The sequence below is a fragment of the Neomonachus schauinslandi genome, chromosome 4, assembly GCF_002201575.2.
Source record: "Neomonachus schauinslandi chromosome 4, ASM220157v2, whole genome shotgun sequence".
Classification (NCBI taxonomy): Eukaryota; Metazoa; Chordata; class Mammalia; order Carnivora; family Phocidae; genus Neomonachus; species Neomonachus schauinslandi.
Genome location: NC_058406.1, coordinates 130737325 through 130748832, shown reverse-complemented (window position 1 = coordinate 130748832; position 11508 = coordinate 130737325). Strand labels below are relative to the sequence as shown.

General features: G+C 37.0%; 1 pseudogene; it reads left to right on the top strand.

Annotated features, from left to right (window-relative positions):
- The first annotated feature begins 2386 nt into the window (after positions 1-2386).
- The window catches only part of LOC110578831, a 122312-nt pseudogene continuing 113190 nt past the window's right edge, over positions 2387-11508 (top strand).

The window sequence follows — 11508 nt, the reverse complement described above, 5'->3', positions numbered from 1 at the left end:
CTGTTCTATTTGTCTGTGTGTCTGTTTTTATGCCAATACTATACTGTTTTGATTACTATTGCTTTATAATAAAGTTTGAAATCAGAACGTTTGACGTCTGCAGCTTTGTTCTTCTTTCTCAGGAATTTTTAGCTATTTGAGGTCTTTTATAATTGCACAAATATTTTAGGATTTTTTCTATTTCATGAAAAATGCTTCTGAAATTTTAACAGGCATTGCATTGAATGTGTAGATGGCTTTGGGTAGGAAGGACATTTTAACAATATTAATTTTTCTTATCTACAAACATGGGATACCTTTGCACTTATTTGTGTCTCCTCCAATTTCTTTCTTCAATGTTTTATAGTTTTCACTGTATAGATCTTTCACTTCCTTGGTTAAACTTATTTCTAAGTATTTCTTTAAGTTTCCTTTTTTTAAAAAAGATTTTATTTATTTATTTGAGAGTGAGAGAGAGAGAAGGAACAGGGGGAGGGGCAGAGGGAAGGGAGAAGCCAGACTCGAGCCAGCTGTGGGGCTTGATCCTGGGACTCCAGAATCATGACCTGAGCTGAAGGCAAACGCTCAACCTACTGAGCCACCCAGGTGCCCCAGTATTTCTTTAAATTTCTGATGCTATTGTAAATATAATTATTTTCTTTCTTTCTTTTTCAGATAGCTTACTGTTAGTGTATATAACACAACTGATTTTTCTATGTCGACTTTGTGTCCTGCAACTTCACTAAATTCATTTGTTAGTTCTAACAGCTTTTTGCTGGAGGCTTTAGAACTTTTAATATATAAGAGCATATCATCTGCAAATAGAAACACTTCTACTTTTTCCTTTCTAAATTGGATGTCTTTTATTTCTTTTTCTTGTTTGACTGTTTTGGCTAAGATATCTAGTACTATGTTGAATAGGAGTGGTGAAATTGGTCACCCTTGTTATGTTCCTGATTACAGAGGGAAAGCTTTAACCTTTCATTGATGAATATGATGTTAGCTGTGGGCTTGTCATATTGTCATATTGTGGTGAGTTACATTCCATCTATACCGTATTTGATAGTTTTTTCATGAAAGGATGTTGAAATTTGTCAAATGCTTTTTCTGCATCTATTGAGATGTTCATATGATTTTTATCCTTCATTTTATTAAAGTGATTACCACATTTATTGATTTACATATGTTCAGCCATCCTTGCATTCCAAACAAATATCCCACTTGATCTTGGTGTATGATCCTTTTAATGTGCTATTGAATTGGGTTCACTAGTATTTTGTTGAGAATTTTTGCATCTGTATTCATCAGGAATATAGGCCTATAGTTTTCTTTTCTTGTAGGGTCCTTATCTAGTTTTGGCATCAGGGTAATTCTGTCCTTACAAAAAGAGTTTGGGAGTGTTTCCTCCTCCTCAATTTTTTTGGAAGACTTTGAGAAGGATTGGTATTAATTCTTCTTTAAATATTTGGTAGAATTCACCAGTGAAACAATCTTTTCCTGACCTTTCTTTGTTGGAAGGTTTTGAATTACTGATAAATCACCTTACTCATTCTTTTCAGATTTTCTATTTCTTCATCATTAAGTCTTGTTAGATTGTATATTTCTAGGAATTTATCCATTTCTTCTAGGTTATGTTATTTATTTTGGTGTATAATTGTTCATGGTATTCTGTATTCGGAATTCAGTATTCATGATCCTTTGTATTTCTGCGATATCAGTTGTAATGTCTCTTCTTTCATTTCTGATTTTATTTGAGTATTGTTGCTTAGTCAGTCTAGCTGAAGCTTTGTTAATTTTATCTTTTCAAAAAACTAGCTTTTATTTTCATTCTTATTTTCTATTGTTTATCTGTTCTCTATTTCTTTTATTTCTACTGACTTTTGTTATTTCTTCCTTCTGCTAACTCAAGGCTTCCTTTGCTCTTTTAGTGGTTCCTTTAAAGATAAGGTTTTCCATATGAGATCTTTTTTCTTAATGTAGGTGCTTATCACTCAAAACTACCCTCTTAAAACGGCTTTTGGTGCATCCTAGAAGTTTTGGTATGTTTTATCCATTTTTATTTGCTTCAAGATGCTTTTTAAATTTTCTTTTTGATTTCTTCTTTAACCCATTGGTTGTTCAGTAGTATGTTGTTTAATTTCCAGATTTTGTGAATTTTCCAGTTTTCTTCCCGCTATTGGTTATTATTTCATATCACTGTGCTCAGCAAAGACACTTGGTATGATTTCAATTGCTCCTACCTCCCAGTCATCAGCACACCTCAGTATTCTGGATGGGGTGAGAAAGAAATGGGTCTCTTCCCAGTGTTCAATACAGCTGAGAAGCCAGGTGCTCACTCACATGCTCTTATTTTTCTACATGAGAGTGTTTCTCTTGGCATTGGGCTGTACCATCTAGGGAAGGGATTATGCAGGTAAAGTAAAACTGTTACTCCTAACCCCCTCATTGCATTTAATCAGGGATTTTTTTTCCTCTAACGTATGCTAGAAGTTCTTCACTGGACTGTTAGACTTTCACAAAGGCACTCTCAAACATGGATGATTGTCAAAATCAGTGCACTTGGGGGAAAAGATGGTAGAAAACTCTTAATTCTCTATTTGATCCTTTACTTCTTGTTTGAATTGATCATAAAGATCAGCCAGAAGTGAAAGCACATGTTCTTCTTTGGTGTTTTCTGAGCATGCATACTGCCCTGTGCATGCACATGGCTTTCTAGATTCCCCAGTGTGTGCAGAAGCTTTTAAAATCCTTATGCCCCAAAATATTACATTCTCCAGCTTCTCCATCCAGGCCTTCAGCATGTTTATTGTTTTCTACAACTGTTATTTTATTCCCCAGGCAGAACAAGTTGTTCATTTGCCTTTCGTTTGTGTTTTTGATGAACATGCTCCACATAGGCACTTCTCTGCACTTAGTTCTGAGTTAGGTGAAATGAAGGTTAGATCCTTGCATCAGGCCTCCATGGAACCTAAAGACAGGTCAAAACAGAAAAACACAATTCCTTGGGAACAAGGTCCATTCTGCTCCTTTTGGAACCAGGTACCCATACCAAGAACATGGGCTGCAGCTTTCAAGACTGCTAACATCCTGGACAGCAGGATAGAAAAAAGGTAAGTTAAAATGCCCCAAACCTCACCTACCATGTTTCAGTGGCTTTTCTCCCAGTTAAGCATTCACTTGTTTGCTTTAAACCTTTGACTATCTTCCAGAATTCCTTATAAGGTTGAATCTGACAGATTTGCCAGTTTTTCAGTGTTTCTGGTCAAGGACAGCCCCTGAAGGTCATGCTGCTCAATTTTTGCTGACTTCACTCCTACTATGTTTTATACTCTATCATGTTAAGCATTTTATATTTAAATTTGCAAAAGTCAAGAAACAGACTCTTAACTATAGAGAACAAACTGATGGCTACCAGAGGGGAGGTAGATGGGGGGGAAGGGTTAAATAGGTGATAGGGATTAAGAAGTACACTCATGATGAGCATTAGGTATTGTATGTAGGTGTTGAATCAGTACATTGTACACCTGAAACTAATATTACACTTTATGTTAACTAACTGGAATTTAAATAAAAACTTAAAAAAAATAAAGCAATACCCAGCACATGAAAAAAATAAAATTTTCAAAGGTCATGAAATCTGGAAATGGCTAAAGTTAATATAAGAAGTCAACCTCTGGAGGTGGAATCCCTGGGGCACCTTACAAAAGTAAACACAAAACTATTCTAGAGTTTTATTCTGTGTACCCCCAACCCTAGCTTTACAGGATTGTTCAACATAAAGCCTCACCGAAGATTAGCACGCATTTGAAAGTCAATAATAAATAGACACATGAAGGAAAGTCTACCATAAATAAGATTTAAAAGACTCAACTATAACAAGATTGTATAATCATGATCCTTATAAAATAGAAATGTTGCTTGAGTGTTTTAAATTTGATTTATATGATGACATTAATTATACAGATCCAGATGATAAGATCTCAAGACTTCAGGGTTTATACATGTTAATCTTTAAATAAAGCTCAACAATATGAAATAGCAGTAGAAACAAAGTGTAGACAAACATTAAAGAGGTCTGAGACTTCCCAGTGCAGCTCCCAGAATACTTTCTCATCAGACAGAGGACAGTAGAATACATTATTATTATTATTTTTTTTTTACTGTCCATCATTCATTGCTCAAATTCTTCATGGTTGCTCATCTACTATAACAAAGAAGTCATCCAAAGACCAAATGTGGGTATGCAATTTCTGGTTCCAGTTGTCTTTGTTTATTTGTTTGTTTATAAATTTATAAGTATTTTTGTTTGTTTTTTTCATGGGCTTCAACCTGCTACACTTGGACTTTCCTCCTTTTTTTTAAAGATTTATTTATTAGAGAGAGAGAGAGAGAGAGAGAGCATGCCCATGAATGTGAGCACACACGCAAGCAGTAAGAGGAGCAGAGGGAGAGGAGGAGAAGCAGACTCTCCGCTGAGTGCAGAGCCTCACACAGCTCGATCTCATGACCCTGAGATCATGATCTGACCTGAAATCAAGAGCCAGAAGCTTAACCGACTGAGCCACCCAGGCACGCCTGGACTTTCCTCCTTCTTAAGATTTTCTATTATGTAGCACCTGATGCTAAGGAACCTCTTATGTTCCAGTCTATAAGCTCATTTTCTGAACCATACTTCTAGTTCATTGGCTTTTATCTAAAAATCTATAAAAGTCCATATCATATCCTTATTTTTATGACCAGTTCCTTTGACACCACAAGGAACACAATTTTTAATTCTACCCATTGAGCAGACTTATCTTTACCTTCTTTATTCGAAGTAATAACCAATTATGTGTCACAATGCCTTCCAGACTAAATGTTGTCCTTCCAGCTTGAAACTACTATCTGTAAACCATGATGCTTGTTAGGCATCCTTGAGAAATGATCATAGGGTGTGGGGCCCTTCAGCTATGGGGTTAGATAACTCCTCAGGGGGATCTAAGAAAGGGCCCAAAGTCATGGAAGCCACATTTTTATGTATTGCTGTGGTCCATTTCCATTTGATGAGTATCTGTTGGATTTCTTTCCTAGAATGTTGTTTTTACATAATGCATGCCATGATGTGTATTTCAGATCTCAAAATAATTTTACATCTTTCTGTAATAGAAGCAGGTTTAACTAAAGCACAATAACAGGCAAACGATCGTCAGAGACTAGCGCTGGGAATTGCATTAGGAAAATTTCAAGTCCAAAATCTCAGTGGTTACCACTGGGAGGCAGTAATAAGCTTTTGGCCAAGACCTCAGCAAATATGGTTGGAGTTGTTGACACTCCGATCATTTGATCATCATTGAGGTTGTATGACCCCAGAAGTATCTATTATTAGGTCATGGCTTTTTGACACTGCATGGTAGGCTACTGCTGTTCAGAGCCCCATTCAAATTCAGCTTTTCTTTTTTCTGGTAACTTTGTGAGTGGGAGCTTATTTTACAAAACAAAACAAACCAATTAATTTTTGTTTCAGTTTTTGAGCTGGCAGGAACAGTAGCTTATTTTTGGTTGTTTGAAGAATGTTGCTAATGTCTCTGGCCCAAGTAATTCTTATGAATATTACCACGTATTCTTGAACCTACATTTTTAGCTGGCTATAGCTGGTCTCTGGTAGCGATATGATCAATCAGAACTTTTATTTGCTTTAGCATGATCTTCAGATGGAGATCAGCATTCTATCATCAATAAAATGTATAACTGCACATTTCAATTGAATCAAATTGAACCGGTTATGTCACTAAGCAGAATTTAAATATCCCTATGGAAGCTCAGTAAACCTGTATTGGATTCTGTCCAACATAAATAGACAATGATTTTTTTTAAAGATTTCATTTATTTATTTCACAGGGAGAGAGAGAGAGAGCACAAGCCGGGGGAGTGGCAAGCAGAGGGAGAGGGAGAAGCAGACTCCCCGCTGAGCAGGGAGCCCGATGCAGGGCTCAATCCCAGGACCCTGGGATCATGACCTGAGTTGAAGGCAGTCGCTTAACCAACTGAGCCACCCAGGTGCCCCGACAATGATTTTTTTTTTAATTGAAGTATAATTGACACACAATGTTACATAAGTTTCAGGTGTACAACACAGTGATTCAGTAACTATATGTTATTCTCACCACAAATATAGCTACCATCTATCACCACGCAATGCTATTATAATACCATTGACTATATTCCCTATGCTGTACCTTTTATCCTGTGACTTACTCATTCCCTAACTAGAAGCCTGTACCTCCCATTCTTCTTTGCCCCTTTTTGCCCATCCCCCCAACCTCCCTCCCCTATGACAATCATATTTGTCTTCTATATTTATGAGTCTGTGTCTACTTTTGTTTATTCATTTGTTTTGCTCCACATATAAGTGAAATCATAGGCATTTGTTTTTCACTTATTTCACTTAGCATAACACTCTCTAGGTACACCCATGTTGTTGCAAATGGCAAGATCCCATGCTTTTTTTAGGACTGAGTAATATTCCATCACATATATACCACATCTTCTTATCCATTCACCTATTGATGGATGCTTATATTGCTTCCATACTTTGACTATTATAAGTAATGCTGCAATAAACCTAGGGGTGGATATATCTTTTCAAATTAGTGTTTTCATTTTCTTGGGGTAAATACCTAGTAGTGAAATTAGTCAATCATAGTGTATTTCTATTTTTAATTTTTTTTAAATAGCATCCATACTGTTTTCCACAGTGGCTGCACCAATTTACATTCCAACTAACAGAAATGCACAATGATTTTGACTTTCTTCCACAATTGAAGTTAAAAAAGAAATTGTTAGATAAATCAATCACAGAATACCAATCCTTCTTAGCTTGTTGCAAATGTGAAGTGTTACACTGTTAGGCTGATGCTGTTGGAGGAACCATTTTTTTCAGTCCTCCATAGTCTACAATTAACTTCCAAGATTCCTCAACTTTTCTTCCAAGCCACACTGGATTACTAGAAAGGGTATTCTATGGGTGATAATATACTTGTGTCTATCATAACCTTAGCCAAGTCAGGAATTTCTTAATAACCCCCAGGTGTACTATATTGTTTTCCATTAATCACTTGAGTGGGTAAGGTCCTCCTCAGGGTTTCCATTTAGCTTAACAATTAAAATAGTATATAGAGCAGATTTTTAGATCCCTTTCTCCAATTGTTTGAGGGAAGAGCTTCCCATCCCTCCCCTTCAAGATATCACATACATTCTAATAACATATTCTGGTACACAACCATGAGTAATCTTTGTTCATAAATTTCTACTTCAAGCCATATTTTCCATTTTAAGTCACTGACAATATACCACAACTCCATAATTTAATTATGTTGCCTTTTTGCTTTTTATTAGCAGATCTGACAGTAAACTATGAGCCACTGTAGAACAATTCCAATAAAATTTCTTCATCATGTCCATGATATTCCACACACACCAATGCAAAAGGTCTTGGATTCCCTGCTATGAAGGCACCAACACTTTCCACCCTGGGACCAACCTGATACATTCTTTAGCTGGCATTGTTTTAATCAGTGTTGTTTATGAGGATACTTTTTTTTTTTCTATCACCATAAGATTTTTAAAAATTCACTATGGCTAGGATAAATTGAACAAGTCTTTTTTTGTAACTTTTGGAGTTGGTGGTGCAGATGGACCACATAATCTCTCCAGCAAGCTATTAAAGTTTTAGTAGTTATTCCATCTATTACTTCCTTTTTCATGATATTTTTAACTAACTATCCCAACCTGTTTAATTGTCCTGAGGCTTTTTCATCCCTTTTAATCTCTTTTTAAAAATATTTTATTTTTTTATTTGAGAGAGAGAATGAGAGAGCATAAGCAGGGGGAGCGGCAGAGGGAGAGGGAGAAGCAGGCTCCCCGCCGAGCATGGAACCAGATGCAGAGCTCAATCCCAAGCCCTGAGCTGAAAGCAGACACCTAACTGACTAAGCCACACAGGTGTCCCTATGCCTTTTAATCTTAATGGTCTTTTTTCTCCTAAATATTTCTAACATTTTTCCCATCACTTAACCCTTTCGGAGTTGAGCCAGTAGGTCTGTGACAGCTTCTCTCATATCCCTTTACCTCCCAACAGGAGGGTCACACAAGAATCCCAAGCATTTGAACCCTATTTATCACATAAATTATTTGTTGGGTGAAAAGCCTAAAATTAGAGCATATTTTGTCCTTATATAATCAATCTGAAAGTGCTTGTACTTCCAACATTTCAGCACCCTCAGGATTGTTCAGCTTTGTATGAGAGTGGAGTTGGACTATTTCCCCTCTCAAGCTATTTTCACATAACCCTGCCTTCCACTGGCTCAAGAGATTAGGATATCCACATTTCTGCAAAACATAGACTGCCTGAGCTCTTTGAATATTCCAGGTCTGGGGCATCTCTTGATCCCCACTTTCCCCTTCACCTGTCCAAAGCCTGTATAATCTTTTTTAGTGATTATCAGTTAGGCAGGGTAACATTCTGATCAAAAGAAGTACTTGTACTACTCCCTGATTTCATCATGTCCCTTCCTGTTAACACAGAATCAATGGCGGTAAGCTGGCAGACCTGAAGCCTCGTGTTTTTTCTTAGTTACTCTCATTTTTGCCAAAGCAGCTAACAGCAGCCAAGGCACAGAATTCTTGACTGACTTCCCTCCTGTCTGAATTTCTTTTTTCATCCATTTAGGTATTTCCCTCAGCTCCAGATCTATCCATTTCTAAGTTGATATGTTTATTCTGCTGTCAATGGTCACAATACCACTGAATTGAAGGCTAGCCTAGCAGAGCTAGCTTGGCATCAAAGGTCCTTCATATCCCATTTCCTCATCTTCCTTTCTTCCAAACTAAGCCTTATCCATCATTTAATTATACAGCCAAGGGCCACTTCAAGCATCCTGCTCGGAGGACCAACTGCAGCAAATTACACAGGGTCAGATAACTGAAAGAACTCATTAAACCACAGGGTACACTGTTGGTGGAGGTCATCAAGATGACATGACTTCCAGTTGACCTATGAGGTGCACCTTGGCAATAAGAGGCTCCTCACCACCTCCCCTATCCATGGAATATGGGTTCTGCTTGCCTTACCCACTCCCACTGGAGATGGTGATGTGGTACTGAGACCATCTGGACAGTATACAGTCCAGTGTGCTGAACCCAGTTAAGGACTCTATATAAACTTTTAAGATTTGGTGGGTGGGTGCAAAGATCTATTTCCCTTGTTGCTGCCCAAGACAAGCCCTGTATGTAGGTTGCCTTTGCTCACTGAACCTGCCACCTAGCAACCTGGAGTGGCCTACCTCTTTCTTCAGTCTCTCCCTCCCCAGAGGGGCTAGTTTTAGATTTCATCCAGGAAGCTCCTGAGGAGGTTATGAACCAACATACACTCATATAAAGCTTTAATAAAGGTAAAAGGATAAAAGCATAGACAACCATGAGAGAGAATGGAGATTCCTAGGCACACTTCCAGACCATTTTCTCAGATGCAGGACATGCTTCAGCTCTGGATCATGACCACCAAGATAAGTGTGGGAAGTCATGATTCAGCACAGCCAAGGTATAACTTCCCTGGATAGGTTTTTTGTATTCTATTGGTCAGGGAGCTAAAGCGGACTGGTTTTAAACAGGTGAAATAGATACACACCATTAATCTATACATTTTTGATTAAAAAAAAGTAGACATGCTGGTACAGAGTACCTCTATGGACGTTTTGGACTTTAAATAACACATTATAAGTTACTAGCTAGTACATTTAATCCCTACTTGGGCCAGTGTCAGTGTCATGGTGAACCTGGACATAAGAATAGAGATACCACAAACTAGCTTTTAACTTTTTCAACAACTTTCAAAAGTTATGTGTCAAAAGGTTTCTATTGTTAATACATTAAAAAAATGGAAAAGCATAAACTTTTAGGATTTTGAATCATGTAATGTTTAGAAATTCATATTAAACTGCTATTATATACCACTTAAAAAATACACATATAGCCTATTGGTTGTTTTAAAACAAATGATTTGTCTGGCTAGATCCTAGTAGAAACCCTTTTGGCGATTGCTAGGTAAGGCAAAATATTTCCTTATATGCTAAGCCATTTAAGTGATAGGGAAAATATTCATAATTAAACACAAATATCAAATGCTTTGAGATGAAAAGTATATTCCTTAAGCATTTTAAAAACAGAAATATTAAAACTGGGGCACTTGGGTGGCCCAGTTGGTTGAGCATCTGCCTTCAGCTCAGGTCATGGTCCTGGGATTCTGTGATGGAGCCCTGCATCAGGCTCCCTGCTTGGTGGGGAGTCTATTTCTCCTTCTGCCCCTCCCCCCTACTTATGCTTTCTCTCTCTCTCTCTCTCATAAATAAATAAAATCTTTTTTAAAAAAGAAATGTTAAAACTGAAAATAAACAAACAAATGAGCTATTAAGCCATAAAAATATGGAGGAAACTTAAATGCAAATTACGAAGTAAAATAAGCCAATTTGAAAGTGCTATCTATTATATGATTCCAACTGTATGACATTCTGGAAGAGGCAAAATTATAGAGACAGTAAAAAGATCAGTGGTTGCCAGGACTAGTGGGGAGGAAGAAATGAACAGACAGAGCGCTGAAGATTTTTAGGGCAGTGAAACAATCCTATACTATACTGTATATACATATATAAAATATGTAATTATGTTGTAATAATTTGGAATTGTAATATATGCAATTATATATGTAATGTATATATATTATACATACAATATATATATATTGGTAGTTACATGTCATTATACATTTGTCAAAACCCGCAGAATGTACACCACCAAGAGTGAACCTTAATATAAACTTTGGACTTTGGGGATAATGATATTTCAATGTAGGTTCATCAGTTATAACCAATGTACCTCTCTGGTGGAGGATGTTGAGAATGGGGGAGGTTGTGGAAGGGAAGACAGATGGTATATAGAGACTTTCCAAAATTTTCACTCATTTTTCTGTGAACCTAAAACTGCTTTAAAAAATAGTCTATTTGAAAGAAAAAAAAAAAGGATGGATGGAAAAAGATACACTAGGCACATTATAACTACAAGTAGTCTGTTATTACCACCAAGACATGGATACTAGGATCTTTATTCAGGATAAAGATATTTACTACAGTTAATAAAAGGCAAGTTTACCAGTTGACTGCTATATCAACTATGGACTTTAGCTTACCTTTTCAGCTTCTGAAGACTGCCTATATTCCTTGGGTTATGATCCTTTCTCCATCTTCCAAGCCAGCACTGTTGCATCTCTCTGACCCTTCTTTCCCTCTCTCTGTAACTACTGAAAAAAGAAGTTGGGAAAAGTTAGGAAAAGTTACCTGCTCTTAAATCTCCTATCATTAGATTGGATCCACCTGGATAATCCAGGATGTTCTTCCTATCACAGTCTTTACCCTTGATCACATCTGCAAAGTCCCTTTTGCCATGTAAGGTAATACATTCATGGGGTCTAAGGATTAGGATGTGAGCATATTTGGGATT